This window comes from Arachis stenosperma, chromosome 3, assembly GCF_014773155.1.
Source record: "Arachis stenosperma cultivar V10309 chromosome 3, arast.V10309.gnm1.PFL2, whole genome shotgun sequence".
In the NCBI taxonomy this organism is placed as follows: Eukaryota; Viridiplantae; Streptophyta; class Magnoliopsida; order Fabales; family Fabaceae; genus Arachis; species Arachis stenosperma.
This window is the reverse complement of record NC_080379.1, coordinates 153,105,786-153,121,226: the sequence shown is the minus strand read 5'-3', so window position 1 is coordinate 153,121,226 and position 15,441 is coordinate 153,105,786. Positions and strand designations below refer to the sequence as shown.

General features: G+C 40.5%; 1 non-coding gene across 1 annotated transcript; it reads right to left on the bottom strand.

Moving 5' to 3' along the window:
• Positions 1-9,954: 9,954 nt before the first annotated feature.
• Positions 9,955-10,058, bottom strand: LOC130971720 (small nucleolar RNA R71). Its single transcript, XR_009082933.1, has one exon. It is a non-coding gene; the product is annotated as a small nucleolar RNA R71 (small nucleolar RNA).
• Between the last annotated feature and the right edge of the window lie 5,383 nt (positions 10,059-15,441).

The window sequence follows — 15,441 nt, the reverse complement described above, 5'->3', positions numbered from 1 at the left end:
TTTTGAATTTGTGGTTCATGAATATTGGCTCTTGAAAGAATGATGAAAAAGGAGACATGTTACTGAGGATCTGAAAAATCATAAAAATGATTCTTGAAGCAAGAAAAAGCAGTGAATACAAAAAAAAAAGAAAAGAGAAGCGAAAAAAAAAAGAAAGAAAAAGAAATAAAGTTGTGATCCAAGGCAAAAAGAGTGTGCTTAAGAACCCTGGACACCTCTAATTGGGGACTCTAGCAAAGCTGAGTCACAATCTGAAAAGGTTCACCCAATTATGTGTCTGTGGCATGTATGTATCCGGTGGTAATACTGGAAGACAGAGTGCTTTGGGCCACGGCCAAGACTCAATAAGTAGCTGTGTTCAAGAATCATCATACTTATCTAGGAGAATCAATAACACTATCTGGATTCTGAGTTCCTAAAGAAGCCAATCATTCTGAATTTCAAAGGATAAAGTGAGATGCCAAAACTGTTCGGAGGCAAAAAGCTACTAGTCCCGCTCATCTAATTTGGAGCTAAGTTTCATTGATAATTTGGAATCTATAGTATATTTGTCTTCTTTTTATCTTATTTGATTTTCAGTTGCTTGAGGACAAGCAACAATTTAAGTTTGGTGTTGTGATGAGCGGATAATTTGTACGCTTTTTGGCATTGTTTTTAGTATGTTTTTAGTAGTTTTAGTTGAGTTTTTAGTATATTTTTATTATTTTTTAGTTAAAATTCACTTTTCTGGACTTTACTATGAGTTTGTGTGTTTTTCTGTGATTTCAGGTATTTTCTGGCTGAAATTAAGGGACCTGAGCAAAAATCTGATTCAGAGACTGAAAAGGACTGCAGATGCTGTTGGATTCTGACCTCCCTGCACTCGAAGTGGATTTTCTGGAGCTACCCAAGCCTAATTGGCGCGCTCTTAACGGGGTTAGAAAGTAGACATCCTGGGCTTTCCAGCAATATATGATAGTCCATACTTTGCCCAAGATTTGATGGCCCAAACTGGCGTTCAAAGTCACCCTCAGAAATCCCAGCGTTAAACGCCGGAACTGGCACCAAAATGGGAGTTAAACACCCAAACTGGCATAAAAGCTGGCGTTTAACTCCAACAAGAGTCTCTACACGAAAATGCTTCAATGCTCAGCCCAAGCACACACCAAGTGGGCCCAGAAGTGGATTTTTATGTCATTTACTCATCTCTGTACACCCTAGGCTACTAGTTCTCTATATATAGGACCTTTTACTATTGTATTAGGGAGCTTTTGATCATGTTTTTATGATTGAACTCACTTTGGGAGGCTGGCCATTCGGCCATGCCTAGACCTTGTTCTTATGTATTTTCAACGGTGGAGTTTCTACACACCATAGATTAAGGTGTGGAGCTCTGCTGTACCTCGAGTATTAATGCAATTACTATTGTTCTTCTATTCAATTCCGCTTGTTCTTGTTCCAAGATATCACTTGTTCTTCAACTTGATGAATGTGATGATCCGTGACACTCATCATCATTCTCACCTATGAACGTGTGACTGACAACCACCTCCGTTCTACCTTAGATTGGGTGAATATCTCTTGGATTCCTGACACACGATGCATGGTTGATCGCCTGACAACCGAGTGCTCGCCTGACAAACGAGCCAGCCATTCCGTGAGATCAGAGTCTTCGTGGTATAGGCAAGAACTGATGGCGGCATTCAAGAGAATCCGGAAGGTCTAACCTTGTCTGTGGTATTCTGAGTAGGATTCAATGATTGAATGACTGTGACGTGCTTCAAACTCCTGAGGGCGGGGCGTTAGTGACAGACGCAAAAGAATCAATGGATTCTATTCCGGCCTGATCGAGAACTGACAGATGGATAGCCGTGCCGTGACAGGGTGCGTTGAACATTTCCACTGAGAGGATGGGAGGTAGCCATTGACAACGGTGAAACCCTTGCATAAGCTTGCCATGGAAAGGAGTAAGAAGGATTGGATGAAGACAGTAGGAAAGCAGAGAGACGGAAGGGAAAGCATCTTCATACGCTTATCTGAAGCTCTCATCAATGATATACATAAGTATCTCTATCTTTATCTTTATGTTTTATTCATATATCATCTACACCCATTTGAGTCTGCCTGACTAAGATTTACAAGGTGACCATAGCTTGCTTCATACCAACAATCTCCGTGGGATCGACCCTTACTCGCGTAAGGTTTATTACTTGGACGACCCAGTGCACTTGCTGGTTAGTTGTGCAAAGTTGTGTTTATGCCATGGTATTGAGCACCAAGTTTTTGGGGCCATTACTAGGGATTATTTGATTTGTGAAAAGTAGTGATCACAATTTCGCACACCAGAGACCAAAAGCTTATGCGACGCTGTTACAACGAAAGTCTAAACCTTAAAGGCAACCCCAGAGGAGAGGAAATCAACACCATTGAACTCGGGGGAGTTTGGGTTCGCGAAGAACTTCGTCCACAACCTGAAGGTGAGACCGAAGAAGTCTAGATTGCGAATGCTCAAGATAAAACAACAAATATAAGGGCAACCTTAAAGGGAGACTTAAAGGAGACACTGATACAGTTTCTAAAGAATAATGCTGACCTCTTTACGTGGAAGGCCGCGGACATGCCCGGCATAGATCCCAAGTTAATGTGCCATAAGCTGGCAGTATATCCCAGATCTCAGCCAGTGCAACAGAAGCGCAGGAAGCTTGGCCCAGAAAGGTCCCAAGTTGTGGAAGAGCAGGTACAAGCCTTACTGGAGGCAGGGTTCATAAGGGAGGTCAAGTACCCATTATGGCTAGCCAACATTGTCTTGGTGAAGAAGTCAAATGGCAAGTGGAAAATGTGTACCGACTACACTGACCTCAATAAGGCCTGTCCAAAAGATCCCTACCCACTCCCGAATATAGACACTCTAGTGGACGCCTCTTCCGGATACAAGTACCTCTCCTTCATGGATGCCTATTCGGGATACAACCAAATCCCAATGTACCCACTGACGAACTAACTTTTGCTAGTAAAGAATTTCATAAAAATAAGCTCTCGTTGAAAGTATAGCTTCTAAACCAGCAAAAAATCCTTTCGTACAAAAGTTTAGTTGTCACAAGTAACAAAACCCTCAAAAAGTAATAACCGAAGTATTTAAACCTCGGGTCATCTCTCAAAGAATTGCAGGGAAGTATGATTTATTATTGGTTATGGAAAAGTATCTTTTTGGGTTTTTGAAATAGGGAACAAGGAAATAAATTAGCAATAAAGTAAATTAATTATCATGAACACCTTTGCACGGTATAAGAACTGGAAATCCCATCCTAGTTATCCTTATCAGGTGTGATGAGAATTGTTTATTGCTCCCACTTAGTTAACCCTTACTAAATAAAGGAAAGTCAAGTGGACTAATCAATTTGATTCCTCAAGTCTTAGTCAACTCCTATGGAAAGACTAGCTTTAGAGGGATCTAAATCAATAAGCAAATTCCAATTTTCAATCAACAACTGAGTTTGATAACTCAAGTGTCACCAATTACTCAACCAAAGCAAAGGGGGAAAAATCAAAATTAAATTGGAAGCATCAATAACATGAATTTAAAGAAAGCAATCTTAAATTTGAAATACATCAATGTGTATTAAATAAGAAAATCAATCCTAACATGGAGTTCATTAACTAATATTAACAAACTAAAATAATAGAATAAATAAAAGTAGAAGAGAAATTAAAGTAAAGGAACATTGAACCTGGAATGAAGAAGAGATAAACCTAACCTAAGAGAAATCCTAATCCTAAAACCTAAGAGAGAGGAGAGAGCCTCTCTCTCTAAAAACTACATCTAAAACCTAAAATTATGAATATGAATGTTGTCTCTATGAATGGATGCATTCCTCCACTTTATAGCCTCTAATCTGTATTTTCTAGGATGAAAACTAGGTCAAAAATATCCCAAAAATTGCTCCAAATGATTTCTGATACGTTCAGCACGCGGCAAAGTCACGCGTACGCGTCGTTCACGCGTACGCGTGGATTGAGTTTTCTCCAAGTCACGCGTGCACGTGATCCATGCGTGCGCGTCACCTATCTTCAGGGAAGCTATAGAAAATTATATATTGTTGTGAAGCCCCGAATGTTAGCTTTCCAATGCAACTGGAACCGCGTCATTTGGACCTTTGTAGCTCAAGTTATGATCGATTTAGTATCAAGAGGTCAGGCTAGACAAATTTAGCAGTTCCTTCAGTTTCTTGTATTCCTTCCACTTTTGCATACTTCCTTTCCATTCTCTAAGCCATTCCTGCCTTGTAAACTCTGAAATCACTTAACACACATATTACGGCATCGAATGGTAATAAGAGGGGATTTAAACAAAGCAAATTTAAGGCGAAAGAAGCATGTTCTCAATCATAGCACAAAGTTAGGAAGGGAAAATGTAAAGCCATGCATTTTTGTATGAACAAGTGTATGAAAGATTGATAAAATCCACTCAATTGAGCACAAGATAAACCGTAAAATAGCAGTTTATCACCCACCCGACCAAGGGAAGACCTCGTTCCTAACCCCAAAGGCTAACTATTGCTATATAGTTATGCCCTTCGGACTCAAGAACGCAGGGGCTACCTACCAAAGACTGATGAACAAAGTCTTCGCCGACCACATCGGAAAGCTAATGGAGGTCTATATAGATGACATGCTGGTAAAAACACAAAGTGAGGAATCGTTGTTATCCGACCTCACCAAAGTGTTCGACACCATAAGAAAGCATGGTATGCAACTTAACCCCGCAAAGTGCACCTTCGCGGTAGAAGCTGGCAAATTCTTGGGCTTCATGCTCACCCAAAGAGGAATCGAGGCAAACCCAGATAAATGGCAGGCTATACTCCACATGAAAAGTCCGACCTGCGTCAAAGAGGTTCAACAGCTCAACGGAAGACTAGGAGCCCTGTCCAGATTTCTAACCGGATCAGCCATAAGATCTCTCCCCTTTTACGCAACATTAAGGAAGGGAAAGAGGTTTGAATGGATGATGAGCGGATAATTTATACGCTTTTTGGCATTGTTTTTAGGTAGTTTTTAGTATGATCTAGTTACTTTTAGGGATATTTTCATTAGTTTTTATGCTAAATTCACATTTCTGGACTTTACTATGAGTTTGTGTGTTTTTCTATGATTTCAGGTAATTTCTGGCTGAAATTGAGGGACCTGAGCAAAACTCTGAAAAGGAGGCTAACAAAGGACTGCTGATGCTGTTGGAATCTGACCTCCATGCACTCAAAATAGATTTTCTTGAGCTACATAACTCCAAATGGCGCGCTCTCAATGCTGTTAGAAAGTAGACATCCAGAGCTTTCCAGAAATATATAATAGTCTATACTTTATTCGGTAATTGACGACGTAAACTGGCGCTCAACACCAGTTCCATGCTGCTGTCTGGAGTAAAACGCCAGAAACACGTTACGACCCGGAGTTGAACGCCCAAAACACGTTACAACTTGGCGTTCAACTCCAAAAGAAGCCTCAGCTCGTGGATAGATCAAGCTCAGCCCAAACATACACCAAGTGGGCCCCGGAAGTGGATTTATGCATCAATTACTTACTCCTGTAAACCCTAGTAGCTAGTTTAGTATAAATAGGACTTTTTACTAGTGTATTAGACATCTCTGGACGCCTAGTCCTTAGACCTTCATGTGGGCTGGCCATTCGGCCATGCCTGAACCTTCATCACTTATATATTTTCAACTGTGGAGTTTTTACACACCATAGATTAAGGGTGTGGAGCTCTGCTGCACCTCAAGTTTTAATGCAATTACTATTATTTCCTATTCAATTCTCTTTATTCCTATTCTAAGATATTCGTTGCACTTCAACTTGATGAATGTGATGATCCGTGACACTCATCATCATTCTCACCTATGAACGCGCGTGACTGACAACCACTTCCATTCTACCTTAGACCGGACGCGTATCTCTTGGATTCCTTAATCAGAATCTTCGTGGTATAAGTTAGAATTGATGGCAGCATTCATGGGAATCCGGAAAGTCTAACCTTGTCTGTGGTATTCTGAGTAGGTGATGAGCGGATAATTTGTATACTTTTTGGCATTGTTTTTAGTATGTTTTTGATATCTTTTAGTTAGATTTTAGTACATTTTTATTAGTTTTTATTTAAAATTCACTTTTCTGGACTTTACTATGAGTTTGTGTGTTTTTCTGTGATTTCAGGTATTTTCTGGCTGAAATTGAGGGACCTGAGCAAAAATCTGATTCAGAGACCAAAAAGGACTGCAGATGCTGTTGGATTCTGACCTCCCTGCACTCGAAGTGGATTCTCTGGAGCTACAGAAGCCCAATTGGCGCGCTCTCAACGGCGTTGGAAAGTAGACATTCAGGGCTTTCCAGCAATATATAATAGTCCATACTTTGTCCAAGATTTGATGGCCCAAACCCGCGAAGCAATCCGGCCTCAGGAATTCCAGCGTTAAACACCGGAACAGGAATAAAAGTTGGAGTTAAACGCCCAAACTGGCATGGGAGCTGGCGTTTAACTCCAGAAAAGGTCTCTACACGAATTTCCTTGATTGCTCAGCCCAAGCACACACCAAGTGGGCCCGGAAGTGGATTTTTATGTCATTTACTCATTTCTGTACACCTTAGGTTACTAGTTTACTATTAATAGGACCTTTTACTATTGTATTAGTAGACTTTGGTAGCTATCTTCACTTTTATGCTATCTTAGATCTTTGGGAGGCTGGCCATTCGGCCATGCCTAGACCCTGTTCTTATGTATTTTCAACGGTGGAGTTTCTACACACCATAGATTAAGGGTGTGGAGCTCTGCTGTACCTCGAGTATTAATGCAATTACTATTGTTCTTCCATTCAATTCCGCTTGTTCTTTTACCAAGATATCACTTGTTCTTCAACATGATGATGGTGATGATTGACGCCCATCACCACTCTCACCTATGAACAAGGTGACTGACAACCATTCTTGTTCTACAAGCATTCGAGGCTTAGTGAATATCTCTTGGATTCTTCGGAGTCTTCGTGGTATAGGCAGGACCTGATGGCAGCATTCAAGAGAATCCGGAAGGTCTAACCTTGTCTGTGGTGTTCTGAGTAGGATTCAATGACTGAATGACTGTGACGTGCTTCAAACCCTGAGGGCGGGGGCGTTAGTGATAACGCAAAAGAATCACTGGATTCTATTCCGCGCCTGATTGAGAACCGACAGATGAATTCCGCTATGCCGTGACAGGACATATGCAATCGCTTTCACTGAGAGGATGGGAGGTAGCTGCTGACAACAGTGAGACCCTACACGAGCTTGCCATGGAAAGGAGTAAGAAGGATTGGATGAAGGCTGTAGGAAAGCAGAGAGACGGAAGGGAAGGCATCTTCATACACTTGTCTGAAGCTCTTACACCAATGATATACATAAGTATCACTATCTTTATCTTTTATGTTATTTTCGTTCATCATCATCATATACATCTGAGTTTGCCTGACTAAGATTTACAAGATGACCATAGCTTGCTTCAATACTAACAATCTCCGTGGGATCGACCCTTACTCGCGTAAGGTATTACTTGGACGACCCAGTGCACTTGCTGGTTAGTTGTGCGAAGTTGTGTAATGCCATGGTATTGAGCCACCAAGTTCTTGGAGCCATTACCGGGGATTATTTGAGTTGTGAAAAAGTATTGTTCACAATTTCGCCCGACCAAGTTTTTGGCGCCGTTGCCGGGGATTGTTCAAGTTTTGAGCAAGCTTTTGGTAACATCAGTGCCAAGATCCGGCAACAACATCAAATTTTTGGTGTTATTGCCCGGGATTGTTTAGGCTGGACAACTGACGGTTCATCTTGTTGCTTAGATTAGGTGTTTATTTTTTTTCGAAATTCTTGAAGGTGAATTCTAGAGTTTCATGATGATTTGTTGAAATCTGGCTGGCTGAGAAGCCATGTCTAATCTGATTGGACCGAGGTTTCAACTTATCACCACAAGAGCTTGTTGACTCTCATCAATTTTGCTCTTGGAGCAGTGATCTGCTAAGATTTGGCTGACCTTTGGTCATGTCTAGTGTTTTGGACCGAAGCTTTCTTTGAAAGCTTGGCTGGCTGTGAAGCCATGTCTAATTCCTGGACCGGAGTCTTAGACTAGCACTGCACTGATTCCTGGAATTCTCATTAAGAATTTTGATACTTTTTTTCACTTAATTTTCGAAAAATACAAAAAAATTTGCAAAACCATAAAATCCCAAAAATATTTCTTGTTTGAGTCTAGAGTCTCATCTTAAGTTTAGTGTCAAATGCATGTTTTTGTTATATTTTTCGAATCCATGCATATATTTCTTTGTTTTGATCTTTGAATTCTATTGACTTGAAGTATTTTGTGTGTCTCATATGCATTTTCATGTTGTTAGTGTCAGTAGTACACAAACTGCTAAGTTTGGTGTCTTGCATGCATTGTTAATTGATTCCTTTTGCATTTTGATTATTAAAAATCCAAAAATATTTTTAATTTGTGTCCTTTCAAGTCAATGATACAAAGAATTGAAGATTCAAAACATGCTGCAGAGGAATTATACAGAAAAAGCTGAGCATTCAAAAATGCCCAGTGAAGAAGGCAGACTGGCGTTTAAACGCCAGCCAGGGTACCTGGTTGGGCGTTTAACGCCCAAAAAGGGTGCATTTTGGGCGTTAAACGCCAGAATGTATACCATTCTGGGCGTTTAACGCCAGGATGGTGCAGGGGGAAGATTTTGTTTTCAAAATCAAATTTTTTTTAGTTTTTCAAAATCAAATCTTTTTCAAATCAAATCTTTTCAATCAAATGTTTTCAAAATCAATTTCTTTCCTTTTTAAAAGATACTTACTAACAATTAATGATTTGATTGAACATCACAAGATTGTTACCTTTTCTGTTGAGAAAGGTTTGAATGTTTCAAATCATATCTTTCCTTGTTAGGCAAGTCATTCTTTTTTTAAAATCATATCTTTTCAAATGGTTTTCAAATTATATCTTTTAAAATTGTTTTCAAATCATATCTTCTCAATCACATCTTTTTAAAACCATAACTTTTCAATTAAATCTTTTTAACCACATCTTTTTCAAAATAGTTTTCAATCAAATCTTTTTAATTTCTAATTTCAAAATCTTTTTCAAAAATCACTTGATTTCTTTTTCACTTTTAATTTTCGAAAATTATCAATCAAATTTTCAAAATGTTTTCAAAATCTTTTAAATGAATTTTCGAAAATTCTCTTCCCTCCTTCCCACATCCTTCTAATTATGGAGTACTACTCCTTCTAAATGCACAATTCAAACCTTATCTAACTAAAGTTCGAATTTATCTTCTCCTTCTTCTTTCTATTTCTCTTTTCCTCTGACACTTAAAGGAATCTCTATACTGTGACATAGAGGATTCCACATTTTCTTGTTCCCTTCTCTTTCATATGAGCAGGAGCAAGGACAAAGGCATTCTTGTTGAAGCTGATCCTGAACCTGAAAGGACTTTGAAGAGAAAGCTAAGAGAAGCCAAAGCACAACTCTCTTTAGAGGACCTGACCGAATTCTTCAAGGAAGAAAACATGGCAGCAGAAAACAACAACAATGCAAACAATGCAAGGAAGGTGCTGGGTGACTTTACTGCACCTACTCCTGATTTTTATGGGAGAAGCATCTCTATCCCTGCCATTGGAGCAAACAACTTTGAGCTTAAGCCTCAATTAGTTTCTCTAATGCAACAGAATTGCAAGTTCCATGGACTTCCAATGGAAGATCCTCATCAGTTTTTAGCTGAATTCTTGCAAATCTGTGACACAGTCAAGACTAATGGGGTTGACCCTGAAGTCTATAGACTGATGCTATTCCCTTTTGCTGTAAGAGACAGAGCTAGAATATGGTTGGACTCTCAACCTAAAGAAAGCCTGGACTCATGGGAAAAGCTAGTCAATGCCTTCTTGGCAAAATTCTTTCCACCACAAAGATGGAGTAAGCTTAGAGTGGAAGTCCAAACCTTCAGACAGAAGGATGGAGAATCCCTCTATGAAGCTTGGGAAAGATACAAACAATTAATCAGAAGATGTCCATCTGACATGCTTTCTGAATGGAGCATCATAGGTATTTTCTATGATGGTCTCTCTGAACTATCTAAGATGTCCTTGGATAGCTCTGCAGGAGGATCTCTTCATCTGAAGAAGACGCCTACTGAAGCTCAAGAACTGATTGAAATGGTTGCAAATAACCAATTCATGTATACTTCTGAAAGAAATCCTGTGAACAATGGGACTAGTCAGAAGAAAGGAGTTCTTGAGATTGACACTCTGAATGCCATATTGGCTCAGAATAAAATATTGACTCAACAAGTCAATTTGATTTCTCAAAGTCTGTCTGGAATGCAGAATGCACCAAACAGTACTAAGGAAGCTTCATCTGAGGAAGAAGCTTATGATCCTGAGAACCCTTCCATGGAAGAGGTAAATTACCTAGGAGAACCCTATGGTAACACCTATAATTCTTCATGGAGAAATCACCCAAATCTTTCATGGAAGAATCACGAGAGACCTCAACAAGGTTTCAATAACAATGGTGGAAGAAACAGGTTTAACAATGGCAAGCCTTTTCCATCATCTTCTCAGCAACAGACAGAGAGCTCTAAGCAGAATAATTCTGACTTAGCAACCATGGTCTCTGATCTGATCAAAACCACTCAAAGTTTCATGACTGAAACTAGATCTTCCATTAGGAATTTGGAAGGACAAGTGGGTCAGCTGAGCAAGAAAATTACTGAACTTCCTCCAAGCACTCTCCCAAGTAACACTGAAGAAAATCCAAAAGGAGAGTGCAAAGCCATAAACATGGCCGATTTCTGGGAGGAAGAAGAGGCAGTGAACGCCACTGAGGAAGGCCTCACTGGACGTCCACTGGCCTCTAATGAGTTCCCCAATGAGGAACCTTGGGAATCTGAGGCTCAGACTGAGACCATAGAGATTCCCTTGGACTTGCTACTGCCTTTCATGAGCTCTGATGAGTATTCTTCCTCTGAAGAGGATGAGTATGTCACTGAAGAGCAAGTTGCTAAATACCTTGGAGCAATCATGAAGCTAAATGACAAGTTATTTGGAAATGAGACTTGGGAAGATGAACCTCCCTTGCTCACCAAAGAACTGGATGACCTGTCTAGGCAGAAACTGCCTCAAAAGAGGCAGGATCCTGGGAAGTTTTCTATACCTTGTACCATAGGCACCATGACCTTCAAGAAGGCCTTGTGTGACTTAGGGTCAAGTGTAAACCTCATGCCCCTCTCTGTAATGGAGAAATTAGGGATCTTTGAGGTGCAAGCTGCAAAAATCTCACTAGAAATGGCAGACAACTCAAGAAAACAAGCCCATGGACTTGTAGAGGATGTTCTGGTTAAGATTGAAGGCCATTACATTCCTACTGATTTCATAGTCCTAGAGACTGGGAAGTGCATGGATGAATCCATCATCCTTGGCAGACCCTTCCTAGCCACAGCAAAGGCTGTGATTGATGTTGATAGAGGAGAGTTGATCATTCAAGTGAATGAAGAATCCATGGTGTTTAAGGCCCAAGGATATCCCTCTATCATCATGGAGAAGAAGCATGAAGAGCTTCTCTCAAAACAGAGCCAAGCAGAGCCCCCACAGTCAAACTCTAAGTTTGGTGTTGGGAGGCCACAACCAAAATCTAAGTTTGGTGTTGAAACCCCACATTCAAACTCTAAGTTTGGTGTTGGGAGGTTTCAACAAGGTTCTGAGTGTTTCTGAGGCTCCATGGGAGTCCTCTGTCAAGCTAATGACACTAAAGAAGCGCTTGTTGGGAGGCAACCCAATGTTTTATAATTAATTATTTTCTTTTGTTATTTTATCTTTTTTGTAGGTTGATGATCATAAGAAGTCACAAAACAATGAAAAAAGCAAAAACAAATGAAAAACAGGAAGAAAAACAGCACACCCTGGAGGAAGATGCTGCTGGCGTTCAAACGCCAGTCAGCCTAGCAGTTGGGCGTTTAACGCCCAGTCTGGCACCTTTCTGGGCGTTTAACGCCAGAAAAGGGCACCAGACTGGCGTTAAACGCCAGTAAAGGGCAACAACCTGGCGTTAAACGCCAGGAATGGGCACCAGCCCGGCGTTTAACGCCAGAAATGGGTCAAAACGTGGATTTTGATGCCATTTGGTGCAAGGATGACTTTTCCTTGACACTACAGGATCTGTGGACCCCACAGGACCCTACCATCACTCTCTCTCTTCTTCCCCCATTCACCAATCACCTCAACACCTCTTCCCCAAAAACCCCTCACCTATCAAATCCCATCTTTCTCTTCACCACTCACATCCATCCTTCATAAAACCCCACCAACCTCACCCTTCAAATTCAAACCACTTTACCTCCCAAACCCACCCTCAAATGGCCGAACCTTTACCCCCCTCTCTCCTATAAATACCCTTCTTCAACCCTTCATTTTCACACAACCTAAAGACCACTTCTTCCCCCTTTGGCCGAACACACTACCCTCCCCCTCTTCCTCATTTCTTCTTCTTCTACTCCTTTCTTTCTTCTTTTGCTCGAGGACGAGCAAACATTTTAAGTTTGGTGTGGTAAAAGCGTTGCTTTTTCGTTTTCCATAACCATTATGGCACCAAAGGCCGGAGAAACCTCTAAAAAGAGGAAAGGGAAAGCAAAAAGCTTCCACCTCCGAGTCATGGGAGATGGATAGATTCCTCTCAAAGGTGCATCAAGACCACTTCTATGAAGTTGTGGCCTTGAAGAAGGTGATCCCCGAAGTCCCCTTTTTACTCAAAAAGGGTGAATATCCGGAGATCCGCCATGAGATCCAAAGAAGAGGTTGGGAAGTTCTCACCAACCCCATTCAACAAGTTGGAATCTTGATGGTTCAAGAGTTCTATGCCAATGCATGGATCACAAAGAACCATGACCAAAGTGTGAACCCGAATCCAAAGAATTATCTTACTATGGTTCGGGGGAAATACTTGGATTTTAGTCCGGAGAGTGTGAGGGTGGCGTTCAACTTGCCTATGATGCAAGGAGATGAGCATCCTTTCACTAGAAGGGTCAACTTTGATCAAAGGTTGGACCAAGTCCTCACAGTCATATGTGAAGAGGGCGCACAATGGAGGCAAGACTCAAGAGGAAAGCCGGTTCAATTGAGAAGGCATGACCTCAAGCCCGTGGCTAGAGGATGGTTAGAGTTCATACAACGCTCAATCATTCCCACTAGCAACCGGTCCGAAGTTACCATAGACCGGGCCATCATGATCCATAGTATCATGATTGGAGAGGAAATAGAGGTTCATGAGGTTATAGCTCAAGAACTCTATAAAGTGGCAGACAAGACCTCCACTGTGGCAAGGTTAGCCTTTCCTCACCTCATTTGTCACCTCTGTTATTCAGTTGGAGTTGACATAGAGGGTGACATCTCCATTGATGAGGACAAGCCCATCACCAAGAAAAGGATGGAATACACAAGAGACCCCTCTCATCAAGAAATCCCTGAGATTCCTCAAGGGATGAACTTTCCTCCACAAAACTATTGGGAGCAACTAAACACCTCCCTAGGAAAATTAAGTTCCAACATGGGACAACTAAGGGTGGAGCATCAAGAACACTCCATTCTCCTCCATGAAATTAGAGAAGATCAAAGAATCATGAGAGAGGAGCAACAAAGACAAGGAAGAGACATTGAGGAGCTCAAGCACTCCATAGGACCTTCAAAAGCAAGGAAGAGCCGCCATCACTAAGGTGGACCCATTCCTTGATTTCCTTGTTCTTTATTCCTTTGTTTTTCGAATTTTATGCTTTATGTTATCCATGTTTGTGTCTTATGATCATTAGTGTCTTAGTGTCTATGCCTTAAAGTTATGAATGTCCTATGAATCCATCACCTTTCTTGAATAAAAATGTGCTTAATTGAAAAAGGAAGAATTGCATGAATTTGAATTTTATAATAGTTTAATTATTTTGATGTGGTGGCATATTTTTGTTCTCTGAATGTATGTGTAAACAGTGCATATGTATCTTGAATTTGTGGTTCATGAATGTTGGCTCTTGAAAGAATGATGAAAAAGGAGACATGTTACTGAGGATCTGAAAAATCAATAAAATGATTCTTGAAGCAAGAAAAAGCTATTCAAAAAAAAAAAAAAAAAAAAGAAAAAGAGAAAAAAAATCGAAAAAAAAAAGAAAGAAAAGAAAGAAAAAGAAAAGAAATAAAGTTGTGATCCAAGGCAAATAAGAGTGTGCTTAAGAACCCTGGACACCTCTAATTGGGGACTTTAGCAAAGCTGAGTCACAATCTGAAAAGGTTCACCCAATTATGTGTCTGTGGCATGTATGTATCCGGTGGTAATACTGGAAGACAGAGTGCTTTGGGCCACAGCCAAGACTCAATAAATAGCTATGTTCAAGAATCATCATACTTTACTAGGAGAATCATTAACACTATCTGGACTCTGAGTTCCTAAAGAAGCCAACCATTCTGAATTTCAAGGGATAGATTGAGATGCCAAAACTGTTCAGAGACAGAAGGTTAAAAGCCCCGCTCATCTAATTAATACTGATCTTCACAGATGTTTTTGGAATTCATTGCATATTCTCTTCTTTTGATCTTATTTGATTTTCAGTTGCTTGAGGACAAGCAACAATTTAAGTTTGGTGTTGTGATGAGCGGATAATTTGTATACTTTTTGGCATTGTTTTTAGTATGTTTTTGATATCTTTTAGTTAGATTTTAGTACATTTTTATTAGTTTTTATTTAAAATTCACTTTTCTGGACTTTACTATGAGTTTGTGTGTTTTTCTGTGATTTCAGGTATTTTCTGGCTGAAATTGAGGGACCTGAGCAAAAATCTGATTCAGAGACCAAAAAGGACTGCAGATGCTGTTGGATTCTGACCTCCCTGCACTCAAAGTGGATTCTCTGGAGCTACAGAAGCCCAATTGGCGCGCTCTCAACGGCGTTGGAAAGTAGACATCCAGGGCTTTCCAGCAATATATAATAGTCCATACTTTGTCCAAGATTTGATGGCCCAAACCCGCGAAGCAATCCGGCCTCAGGAATTCCAGCGTTAAACGCCGGAACAGGAATAAAAGTTGGAGTTAAACGCCCAAACTGGCATGGGAGCTGGCGTTTAACTCCAGAAAAGGTCTCTACACGAATTTCCTTGATTGCTCAGCCCAAGCACACACCAAGTGGGCCCGGAAGTGGATTTTTATGTCATTTACTCATTTCTGTACACCTTAGGTTACTAGTTTACTATTAATAGGACCTTTTACTATTGTATTAGTAGACTTTGGTAGCTATCTTCACTTTTATGCTATCTTAGATCTTTGGGAGGCTGGCCATTCGGCCATGCCTAGACCCTGTTCTTATGTATTTTCAACGGTGGAGTTTCTACACACCATAGATTAAGGGTGTGGAGCTCTGCTGTACCTCGAGTA